Source organism: Pseudorca crassidens, chromosome 5 (assembly GCF_039906515.1).
Source record: "Pseudorca crassidens isolate mPseCra1 chromosome 5, mPseCra1.hap1, whole genome shotgun sequence".
Lineage (NCBI taxonomy): Eukaryota > Metazoa > Chordata > Mammalia > Artiodactyla > Delphinidae > Pseudorca > Pseudorca crassidens.
Window position 1 is genome coordinate 68,074,132 of NC_090300.1, and position 12,451 is coordinate 68,086,582.

At 45.5% G+C, this 12,451-nt stretch overlaps 1 protein-coding gene and 1 pseudogene across 5 annotated transcripts in view; one reads left to right on the plus strand and one right to left on the minus strand.

Annotated features, from left to right (window-relative positions):
• The window catches only part of IGF2BP2 (insulin like growth factor 2 mRNA binding protein 2), a 159,712-nt gene that overhangs the window by 56,129 nt on the left and 91,132 nt on the right, over positions 1 to 12,451 (minus strand). The gene's annotated exons all lie outside the window — the stretch shown is intronic.
• On the plus strand, positions 1,473 to 4,849 carry LOC137225447 (putative uncharacterized protein IGF2BP2-AS1; annotated as a pseudogene).

Genomic DNA, 12,451 nt, shown 5'->3' on the forward strand with positions numbered 1-12,451 from the left:
TACTAATGTCCATAAGGCCTTGATTTCTTAGAAGAGAACAATGATTTAAGAAAAAATATAAATTTAAATATAGTCCCTGGATTTTCTAACCTAATAATTCTCCCCACCCCTAATAAAACATTTTATCGTTACCAAAGGCCACCACTGTTTCAGCACCACAAGAAGCAGAGTGGGAGATGTGCTGAGCAGGGAGCCAGAGACCACGGTTTGAATGCTGGCTCCACGTCAGGCAAAGCTGTCGGGTGGATACTGGGCCAGTCACTTAACCTCCCTGCTTAATGCCTCAGACATGAGGCACTTGAGATAAGATGACAGCCAGTTAGACAAGCTTCTTTCCAAACCCAAGATTCACTCCGTTTTGGCAGCAAAACAAAACTGTCACAAAGAAAAGGTAAGGAGCAGAAAGAAGAGGTGTCTCTCTCCGTGGACCTTAGGCTACAGAGACTGAATTAAAAAAAAAAAAAAATCATCCCAACAAATCTTGCATTTTGTTTGGGTCACAGTTTTTAACAACCTACTAGATAAGTTAGCCGACAGAGTCCATACTATTTTATGATTGAATGGCTTACAATCCAAAAAAAGTGGATTTGTGACTCTATATCACAACCCACCCCTGCAGCCACAATTTATCCCATTTCTTCCCTTTTCTACCTTATTGCAGAAAGCCTTATGTTTACATCTTCACTAGTGCCAGGGTTACTCTTGTACAATCTCTGGTGTCTGGATTTTGAAGGTATTATGTTATTTCCTGAAATTTACTATGAATGGAGTATACGGCACAGCTAAGTAGGAGCTTGTCCATTTCCTACAGGTGTATATAGGTCTTGGCATGGGACTGTGAATAAGGAGACTATAACTGCCTCCAAGGAATTCCACTGATGGCATAAACCACTGTATCAAAGCTTAGGTTTCCACTACATAGAAACAGAGCTCTGGCCCATAATTCAGATGCTGGTTAATTAGTATTGTACTGATATTCTACTTGTTATTGCAACTTTGATGTATACAACTCTGTAAAGCCTACATTCATATTTTTAAAGTAACATGCTTTAGCAGCAGGTGAGAGAAACTTAAGACATGATACAGGGCTTCCCTGGTGGCGCAGTGGTTAAGAATCCGCCTGCCAATGCAGGGGACACGGTTTGAGCCCTGGTCCGGGAAGATCCCACAAGCCGCAGAGTAACAAAGCCCGTGTGCCACAACTACTGAGCCTGCGCTCTAGAGCCCGTGAGCCACAACTACTGAAGCCTGCGTGCCTAGAGCCCGTGCTCCACAACAAGAGAAGCCACCGCAATGAGAAGCCCGCGCACTGCAACGAAGAGTAGCCCCCAATCACTGCAACTAAAGAAAGCCGCGTGCAGCAACGAAGACCCAATGCAGCCAAAAATAAATAAATAAAATACATAAATTTATATATATATAAAAAAGACATGACACATTTATTGGAAAAGCAGCAGTGTTAGCTTGATTAAATGCATACACCACTAGATAACTGTCCAAGGCCCTTTCCAACTCCAATGGTCTAGGCAACAGGTGAGTAAGAGAGACTTCAAAGGCAAGGGGGACAGGCGGGGTGGGACTGTGGTGAGACGTCAGGATGAAAAGTGTTTATACTACATGGAGCTCTTCCTAGTGAATTTTATATAGTGATTCTGCAGATCTCAGCAAAACTGGACACGTATCTATCACTCAACTGGCTTCTTTAAAACAAATTAACTTTTTAGAAATAAGTACTACATATTCTTTGCACAAAGTTCAAAAGGTACCAAAGCAGAAAAAACATAGCAGAAAAATTTGCCCTCTGTTATCTATCCTTCAGGACTCCAGTCCTGATACCAGTTTTTAAAAATCATTCCAGAGTATTCTGCACAAAAGCATATACGTATATAGTTGACCCTTGAACAGCATGGGGTTAAGAGTACTTACCCACGCCCCCCGTGCAGCTGAAAATCTGCTTATAACTTTTGATTCCCCCCCCGAACTTAACTACTATAGCCTACCGTTGACCAGAAGCCTTACTAATAACATAAACACATATTTTGTATGTATATGTATATCTACATATATTTTATGCATTCATGACATACCTTTTTCTTAATCTTTTTGGTATTTCTAGGCTACATGGTTCATCTGTGAGGTTTTTTTTTTAAACTGTCCTAAATCTCCCCAAAATTTCCAATATATTTATTGAAAAAAACCCATGTATAGGTGGACCCATGCAGTTCAAACCCATCCTGTTCAAGGGTCGACTGTGTATTCTTTTTTCCCCCCCAAAAAAAAATGTTAGTGCTCTGTATATGCTTTTTTCACTTGGAGATGTGTCATAGCCATACACAGAGCTGTATTATTCTTTTTGACAACATTCAACTTTATGAATATACCATAATTTATTTAACTGGTCTCCTACTGATGGACATACGTTTCTAACCTTTTGCTATTTCCAAAAAACCAAAAATGTTGTAGCAAGTAACTTGTCTATCTACCTAATTTTACACCTGTGAGTGTATCTTGGAAGATAAGCTCCTAGACGTGGAATCACTGAGTCAGAAGGCTGTGCATTTGTAACGTCAACGTACAAATGCAACACTGTTTCTCCACACATGAAAACGCAGCTCTCCAATTTTTGATTTCTGCCCATTCATAGGTGAAAACTACTATCTTTTTTTGCATTTTAACTATGAATGAAGCTGATCGTTTTTCATATGCTAAAGAACCTACCCACCTCACCCACTCTGGGAAACTCCACAGAATGCTTCCCTGCTCTTCTTTGTGTTCTGGCAGGTGATTCCTGATCTGATTAACTTCATTCACTTCATTTATTCAACAAACCCTCACTGAGTATTGCGGGACACCAGAGAGACAGGTGAAAAGCCTGTTCCCCACCATGAGGAGCTCACAGTCTGGCAGGAAGATAGCCAGTGCACCCTGCATGCAGTGTTGCTGTGAGACAGGCCTGCACCACGCTGGAGGGTGCCTGGGGGGTGCCGAGTGGCTGAGCAGACAGGAGGAGAACCTGGCAAGGCCTCCAGGGAAGGTGATGCCTCAGCTGAGTCTGAGCAGTACGAGGCAGAGTGAGCCAGGAGGGCAAAGGTGAAGTAGAGAGTGCAGAGGGGTTTAGAGGGCCTTTCAGATCAAGGGAATGAGGTGTACAAAGGCAGGGCAGCAAGGGCACTTGGTTTGAGAGGAGCAGAGCACGCTTCCAGGGACCACGAAGGTGATAAACCTTTCACCAAGACTCAGAAACTGGGAGACAACGTAAACACAGCCATCAGCATTAACTTTCTTTTCAGAAGCTGTTTTCTTCTTAACTGACTCCCTTCCTCAGAGAAGACAGCCTTGTGGCCCTGAGAATTTAGGTGCAAGTATAATTCTATAGCTGTGTGCACCTCACTACTGGGGCAGTCTACTGATAATTCCTCACTTCCCTTTGACATGGGGCTGCCAGGTACACTTAACCAACAAATTAAGTGCCTCCAGATGAAAATTAAAGCATCTTGCCAACTACCATTATAATACCCTTCTGTTCCCAGCACGTATTCACCACACCTCTTGAGAGTGTAACAAACAGATCCATTAAAAATATTAAGGGACGGGCTTCCCTGGTGGCGCAGTGGTTGAGAGTCCGCCTGCCGATGCAGGGGACACGGGTTCGTGCCCTGGTCCAGGAGAATCCCACATGCCGCAGAGCGGCTGGGCCCGTGAGCCATGGCCGCTGGGCCTGCGCGTCTGGAGCCTGTGCTCCGCAACAGGAGAGGCCACGACAGTGAGAGGCCCGCGTACCGCAAAAAAAAAAAAAAAAAATTAAGGGACCTCCCTGGTGGCGCAGTGGTTAAGAATCCGCCTGCCAATGCAGGCGACACGGGTTCGAGCCCTGGTCCGGGAAGATCCCACATGCCGTGGAGCAACTAAGCCCGTGCGCCACAACTACTGAGCCTGCACTCTAGAGCCCGCGCGCCACAACTACTGAAGCCTGCGTGCCTAGAGCCCATGCTCCGCAACAAGAGAAGCCACTGCAATGAGAAGCCCTCGCACCGCAACAAAGAGTAGGAGCCCCTGCTCGCCGCAACAAGAGAAAGCCCGCGTGCAGCAACAAAGACCCAATGAAGCCCAAAATAAATAAATGTATTAAACAAAAATTAAGCGTGCTTTAGGTCAGTGGAAGGTATGATTAAATACCACCACTGATTTTTTTAAATGAATGCACCAGAACTGTTATTTTTTTAATCCACATGAATAATGCCTCCATCAAAGTTATGCCCTTAGAAGAGTATTTTCTTATTCTAATAATGATTCCTCTGCCCAATATATGTTTTGAATTCTTTTATTAATATTTTCTACAGCATCTATCCAAGAAACATTGATTTAACTGATGTGCCTTTGGTCTGTAGTGCAATCTTACAAATATGCTGTGTTGAGTAAGAATCTCCCTCTTTTTCTTCCTTTTCCTCTTTCTATATTTAACAGGAAACAAAACTCAGAGGCCTCTCCTCTGCCTCTTCTAGCAGCAAAGAGCACAGCTCTCTGGGGAGTAGGCTGCCTTAGTTTGAATGCCAGGACTGCTGGGTTGGCCACCATACTACGTTACCAACCCATCCTCATAAGGGGTTCACCTCCCACGTTCCTTTTGGGGTGGTGGTGGAGAGGTGAAGTGCAGGGAGAATATCGCCCCTGGCTGCTCAAGCTCCCTGACCTGGTTAGGGAGAGGGTATTTACTCAGGGTCATGGTGGTGCATGAGGAAGCCAACCCCATCAGTGCTGGTTGATCATCAGAATGCGGACAAGGGGACATTCTTCATTTCCAGGTCATGTCTGGTTAAGATCAGGTGCCAGGATCAATATTTCACCTTAACTGAGGGGCAGCTGCCCAGACGGGCAAGGTCAGTGCCCCTGCGGCCCTTAGCTAGTGCCTTCTTCATAGCCATTTATCACAACCCACTGTTTACATTTCTGCAGCCCAGCCAGACTCTGCCCCACCACTGTGATTTGTTCATCCCACCATCCAGCACTTTTCTTTTCAAGGGATGATTATACACAAGTGAACAGACAGCAGGCGTGGTTGCCCTTTAAGCTCATGTAATCGGGCCTCTCATTTCAATTCACTTTGGTCAGCCCAGGTCATCTGAATGTAAAAGGGCCCCTCTGTCTCTGACCAAGATCCTTGCAGCCCTTTGATGGCCATGGAGCTCTAAGAGGGAGCTCATTCCCTGAGCGCTTGAGACCCCAGTCTACTGGGAGGTCGTGGGCAGAAAGTCAGACTAGGCATCAGGACTGCTGGGCGTGGGGCCACCACCCAGATATGTGACTGGGCTATTTGTGGCAGGTTATTTCATTTCTCTGGGGCCAGATGGTCTCTTTCTACAATCCTCCTTAGTGTCGAGAGTTCTCCAGCCCTGCCTGCTCTCTTCCCTCAAGGACAGTAAAGATGCCTCTTCCTCCCATAGAAATGTGTATAAGAACTAAGTTGTCCAGGCAAAAAAACCTTTAAAGGAAGAATTTCTGTGCTGTGAGTGGTTTACTGTGAGAATAGGACTCAAGAGAAGTCTTAGAAATCTTTACTCAATGACACAGATGGATAGACAGACTTTAATCTGTGAGCCAAGAAAAATGGTTTGTAAAGGCTAGAAGAAAAGAACCCCATGGCTAAGAACTTGTAAAAACATCTATAACAAACAAGAGTTCTAAGGGAAAGACTATGAATCAGCAGGATCACAGGAGGTGGAGAGTGAGCTTTGAAACGGCAGAGAACTAACCAGCTAAAGGGCAAATGGTGCAGAATGCCACTGCAGGAGGTGACACACAGGAATCCAAGCAAGCAGCACCTGGAGTCAACAGAGGACAAGTAGACACATTTTCATCACAGGCCTGTGCTGGTGGGGACAGCCTAGCCTACCATACCAGTATTTTCCGGATGGGAAGCGGGTACCACTGAGATTCCTTAGTTTATAAAGCCAAAAATTCCATTCTTGGGAGGGAGAGGAGAGAAGGAAATGAGAATGAACAGGAATGACATTTTCCATTCCCTTCATGGACAGTTTTGCACAAGCTGCAAATGCAAAGGGGGGAGATGTAGACAGAGGCCCACCACCACGGTCTCTGCCCTCCAGGGAACTCAGTCCAAAAAGGCGAGGAAGACAGGTCAACAAAACCCACCACCCAAGGTACTGCCAATGACAAACCTGGTGCAGACTTCACCATTACAAAGCAATTTTACACACGTCATCTCACCTAATTCTCACACTGGTCAGTGGACCAGAAGGGAATTTAAGTAACTTGCCCAAGGTCTCTCAGCTGTGATGCAATAGGACCAATTACAGAAATCTCATAGATACTATTGTAAGAGCTGTAAGAGAGATTCTGAATTCACAGGGGTTCCGGGAACAATAATGCCCATGCGAGGGACAGGCACTGTGCTGGGTGCTTTACCAACACCAACTCCAGTGCCTAAAACAAGCCCCACACTGGTGCCCAGCAGGGCCCAGAAAGCCAATACCTGACTCCTACTTGCTCCATGAATGAAGCTGGGACAAGTACTGTTCGTACTTTGCAGCTGGGGAGTCTAAGGTGAAGCCAGGAATGTGAACACAGGTCTGTTTGATGCCCAAGTCACTAATCCTGTCCTTCTAGGGGTTTTTAGGTGTCACATGAGACATGGAGTTCCATGTAATGTCTGCAGGAGGTGAGTAAATACAGCAATAAAAACAATGCACCACATTGCATTTATTTTCTAATATTTCTTTTTGTATCAAGGAAAATCTCTCAGTCTGAGGCTGGAAGTCTTTAACACCTCTCCAATACTAATCCTCCTCCCTCTAAAAATAAAAAAATGTTGGGCTTCCCTGGTGGCGCAGTGGTTGAGAGTCCGCCTGCCGATGCAGGGGACGCGGGTTCGTGCCCCGGTCCGGGAAGATCCCACATGCCGCGGAGCGGCTGGTCCCTTGAGCCATGGCTGCTGGGCCTGTGCGTCCGGAGCCTGTGCTCCGCAACAGGAGAGGCCACAGCAGTGAGAGGCCCAAGTACCGCAAAAAAAAAAAAAAAAAATGTTAGGCTCAGAACCTTAACAAGCAACGGTAGCTAGAACTTAATAACAACACATTGTTTTCAGTATATTTCATTTTTATGGTTACTTTCCATTTATTGCAAATAGTACTGGTTTTTCAATTATATAAATAATATAAAGTTTCTTTTAAAAGTAAACTTAGGTTAAGTTTTTTAAAGGGGGACCACTTCAAAAGACAACATTAAGTAGTTAACAGGGCAGGTGTAGAGATAACGGCAGAAAACATGAAAGCAGTACACAGATGGCTGAAATTTGGGAAATGCTGCTCTATGTCATACTGGCCCTCATAACACAAGTGCTTCTGCCCATTTTGAATCAGTGCTCCTTTGTGGGTCGAGCAAACAGGACAAGTATGTTCTCTGGAACCCTTAACTCTGAGGCTGCAGGATTCCCAGCTGGGCACGTCCCAGACAGGATCTCTTGCACGAGCTACGCTAATGAACATCACATATTCAAGCTGGCACACAGTTTTATGAACAAGTGTCAGGAGTAGATATTAACAGATGTTTGACTAGGGCAGGGGTCAGCAAACTATGGCTGGTGGGCTACATCCAGTCCAAAGCCTGATTTTGTAAGTAAAGTTTTATTGAACCTCCTGTTTGGTTATATATTGTCTATAGCTACTTTTCCACTAGAAAGGCAGAGTTGAGAAGGTGTGACAGAGACCATATGGGCCAAGAAACCTAATATATTTACTATCTTGCTCTTTACCAAAAAAAAAAAAAGGCCCTGGACTCAGGAGGCCAGACATTGAAATTGAGAAGATCAGGGCCAAGAGAGGGTGTGAGCATAGTTCAAGGGCCAGAGCAATAACTCTGCCAGAAATTAAGTCAGAAACTCCCTCCTGGAACTGGCAGATGGGTAGGAAGAAATCTGAGTGGAAAACTGAAGCAGGAAGAAGGGAAGAGCAAAGCCATGATCAAAACTGGAGAAGCAGAGATGAACAAGGTGCAGGGTAACACCAGAGATAATGGTCTTGCATCTTTTGAAGTCAAGAACCACCCCTATGGGTTGCTATTCTGGGCTTCCCAGTCCTTTGAAAGTTGCTGGCCTTCGCAGCTTAAGGGAGCCATGTCCTTGGGAAACCAGGGGCCCCAGTCATGCCTTGCAGGTGGTATCAACGTGGACCATGATAGGATTGTGATGGTCAGAGATGAGCTTGGGTGGGGAGAGGAAATAACAGACTGTGTTTGGACAAGGGAAAACAGGGTACATCTACTGGGGAGACAGATGACTACTAAGTCGCGACAACTGCGGAGGTCTTATTTAATAGGGTGAGGCGTTTGTGCTAATATAGTAGGCTAAGGGAGATCACTGCCGACATTTGAGCAGGGCAGGCATTCATTATTCCACTTATTCATGAGGCAGAGATAGTGGGGTGTGACAAAGCTCTACAAAACTGTAAGATACTACCTATCTTTGACTAACAATAGTATAAAAGATAAAGTAGATTGGGTTTACTAGAATAGAGGTATTAAAAAATTGGCTATCACCAGTGCTGTGAAAATTTGCTGCAGCCACAGGCTCAACAATACCTGTGACAGCTCTCCTCGCATGTGCTTCGCCTCATATGCGTGGACGCTTCTACAGGTTAAGCAGAAAGAAGGTTAAGCGATGACCGTGAAGCAACCAAGAGTGCTGACTGGGGGGTGAAGGCTAGAGTACAAAGAAGTGAGCTTTGATAGAGAGAAACTCACATGAGAGAAACACCGGTATATACTTAAACTAAGCGGCGAGGGGGAGGCAGTGTGTAGCGTTTGTTAATTTCCAAAATGTAAATACTCTCACCACAGCTAATGTAAAGCCACTAACTTGATGCCATCAAACAAAAGCTGCAAAGAGATGCACACAGTTGGCTCCTCCAGCAAACCACTGGGAATCTAAGCATGTTGCTCCCAGCAGCTCTTACCTGGATGATGTGAGAGGACGCTGACAGGTCACTCGGATGTCATGCTGCTGAAGCTACTCCTCCCACCCAGTTATGGAGGGAATGAGACCTTACAGCTGACATCCTCAAAAGGTTGTGGAAGAACCTCAGTTTCAGATTTCAGAACAACTTCATTCTGCAGATAAGGAAACTGAGGCTCAGAGCTTTAGAACTGCTCACCTTGGGCTACACTGCAGGGCTGGGATTATGCTTTGTACGAACAGAAACAAATTCTGAAACCAAACAGGGTGTAACTGTAGAGTGAAGAGGTGAAGAGGTAGTCTACAAACGGTCAAGCCACATCAAAGTGCAGCTGGTACAGGGCTGGCAAATTACTCCAAGGGTACTCTGGGCAAAGAAGAGAGAAGAAAGGTCACCAGGAAAGCCTCGAAGCTGTGTGTGTGTGTGTGTGTGTGTGTGTGTGTGTGTGTGTGTGTGTGTGTGTGTGTGTGTGTGTGTGTGTGTGTGTGTACACGACCATGCACCCATGTGCACGTGAACAAGTAGATGTCACAAAGCACTACCAATTGCCACTTCCTGTGTACTGTCAACAGAACGAGACGCCCTAGGCATCTTGAAATTACCAAAAATTAATGTGTGAATTTTAGCCAGTTAATGTCACATACGAAAGGGAATGTTCATACTCTTTTTCTCCTTCCAACTGAGGTTTTTTCCTCTCCCTGAATTTTATACATACACACACACAAATTATATATATATATATATATATATATATATATATATATACACGTATATATATATATCTTTTTGGCCACACCACGTGGCTTGCGGGATCTTAGTTCCCCGACCAGGGATTGAACCAGCGCCCTCAGCAGTGAAAGCGCGGAGTTTTAACCACTGAACCGTCAGGGAATTCCCCTGAATTTTATTTTTATCGTTAAAACTTTTAATTTTGCTACGTGCTCAGCAAATTTTACTGGAAATCAATTCCTTCTCTAAAAACTGTACTTTCGTGCTGGCTTCCTCCAGACTAATAAAACACTGTTTATCAACTGAAACCTCAAGCAAGCCTCTCGTGCACCTGTCTTCCTCCTTTCTGTCCCCCACCTCCTCACCTTCATCTGAAAAGACATGAACATCCACCTAGCAAGTTCCCTCTGTCATCAGGACCAACAGAGCCTGGGGCAATTCGCCCATGTTACTCCTCCTGCTTACAGAGAAGCCTCCTTTGGCAAGGCAGGACAGCCCTGTGGTCTGTCTGGGAGGTGCTTTTCTTCTGGGTGGCAGATAATGCCTTCTATTCACCAACCGTTCACGCTGCCTCCTTGGCAGCCCTTGGAAACCTCCGGGTGGCAGTGTTTGTTTACCCCCATTTTGTAGGGGGTGAAATTGAGGCACAAGAAGACACTGTTAGGATACACTACAGGAGCAAGATACAAGATAAGAGCTTCGTGGAGTAGTTTTTAAAACTTAAGTGATTGCAACAAGAACTGAATCACACCTTAAGACAGCACTGCCTTTCTTCACTTTCTTCACACCTCCTTCACCAGCCGGCTGTGAAGCGAACCTCTACTGAGGGGCAACGCTGGCAGGTTTAAGTTTTCAAATTTGTGTCATTTTGTGCTTTCTGGAGGAGGTATAGTGAGCTTGGATATAGGTGATATGGCGGGAGGGTGGAGACAGGGAAGTAAAGGGAGAGGCTTGTACGATCCAGGCTAAGATAATCAAACTAAGAATAATCAGTCTGGTGAAGGCTGCAGAGGGACTCCGGGAAATGACCCTCAGCTGTGCTCACAGCTCACTGGAAAACTACAGGAATGGCCTCTTTACATCGGGTCTGGCGGGTAGAGAACTCAGGCCTGATGCTGTATAATTATGTAAATACACTCACAGATATATAAACACATAGACACATGTATACATAATACATATACATAAAACATATACACATTATTATACATAATTATGTAATTATAATCGAGTTACAAGAACCTACTATGTTAGGGTGTTTTCAAGACCAGACTTCATTACAAGGGAAAACTGTGAGCCATAAAAATAGTTTTGTCTTGTCCCCAAAGGGATATGTCATTCTGTCTTGCTTTTGCTAATTAAGAGCTGAAAATTGTTGAAATGTTTCTTGTTGGTTAAACTGGAGAGAAGACAATAAAATCCAGTGGAGACTTTGAGAATTAGGATCTACTGAGGTTTATGTGGGAAGGAGAAAGGCTTCATGGACTCTGGCCATGTTTATGATTCCATCAAATCTAGTCAGCCACAGCCCACCACCAGGGCACAGTCAAAACTGCACAAATAACCAAACTTCCATCCTTTGGAAATGATAACATTGGGTCATATTTTCAATGGATAGAACTCACTGCTTAGCTCCATGGCAGTCTACAGTCAAAAGCTTATCATTTAAAATTATCTTCACAGGTATTAGGACTGGGAAGGTCCTTAAGGAAATCCTTTCATCTCATAAATAAACGACACTGCATTCCAGAGAAGTGATTTGTCCAAAGTTTTTTAGATGAGAAGCCACATCTTCTGAGTCTCCAGATCCCTGAATCTTCTTCCCACCCCCATGTCTCTGTTGGCAGCATCCACCCCTGTCAACCCATTAACAGACATAAAAAGCACTGGTGGGGCTTCCCTGGTGGCGCAGTGGTTGAGAGTCCGCCTGCCGATGCAGGGGACACGGGTTCGTGCCCCGGTCCAGGAGGGTCCCACATGCCGCGGAGCGGCTGGGCCCGTGGGCCATGGCTGCTGAGCCTGCGCTCCGCAGCAGGAGAGGCCACAACAGTGAGAGGCCCGTGTACCGCAAAAAAAAAAAAAGCACTGGTGTTCCAGGTACCACACCAGCCTCCTCAGGAGGATCTGAGGATCACTGATATGCCCGGCTCTTAACAGGCACCGAGGGCTCCAAGATGAATGACACACAGTTTCTTCCCTGCTGGAGCTCCCAGACTAGTGAGGGTCACATGGAACTAAACAGCAGACAAGTACAGAATGGGACAAAAACCATTCTAGAAGAATGTACAAGAAACTGTGGGAGCTCAGAAGAGGGACCATAACCAGCCTTAAGGAAGGTGGGTAGGAACCTGAGCTGAGTCTTGAAAAGAGATTCAGTACCATCAGGTAGAGAAGGGAGACAAAGGACATTCATCCTGCAGAGAAAACAGCATAAGTGAGGGTGGGAGGCAGCCCAGGTAAGCAGGTTCAGGCTAGGCAACCCCAGGGAATCTAGTTGAGCCAAATCCAGAGAGAAGGCAAACTACGCAGAGACAAATATCTGTAACTCTAAATGGGGCTTCAGTGAGCATGAGGTCAAAGCAAACACGTGCTGGAGCCAAGGAGTCCTAAGTGGGCACTAGGACCAGATAGGAACCCACAGGAGAGAACAGAAGAGGAAGAGAGCGTCCCAGAGAGCCCAGCCCAGGCCTGTGGAGGGAGACATAGAGTCAGTCACGAGATCACCCCCTAGCCCTTCCTGTCCACTGGGACCACGT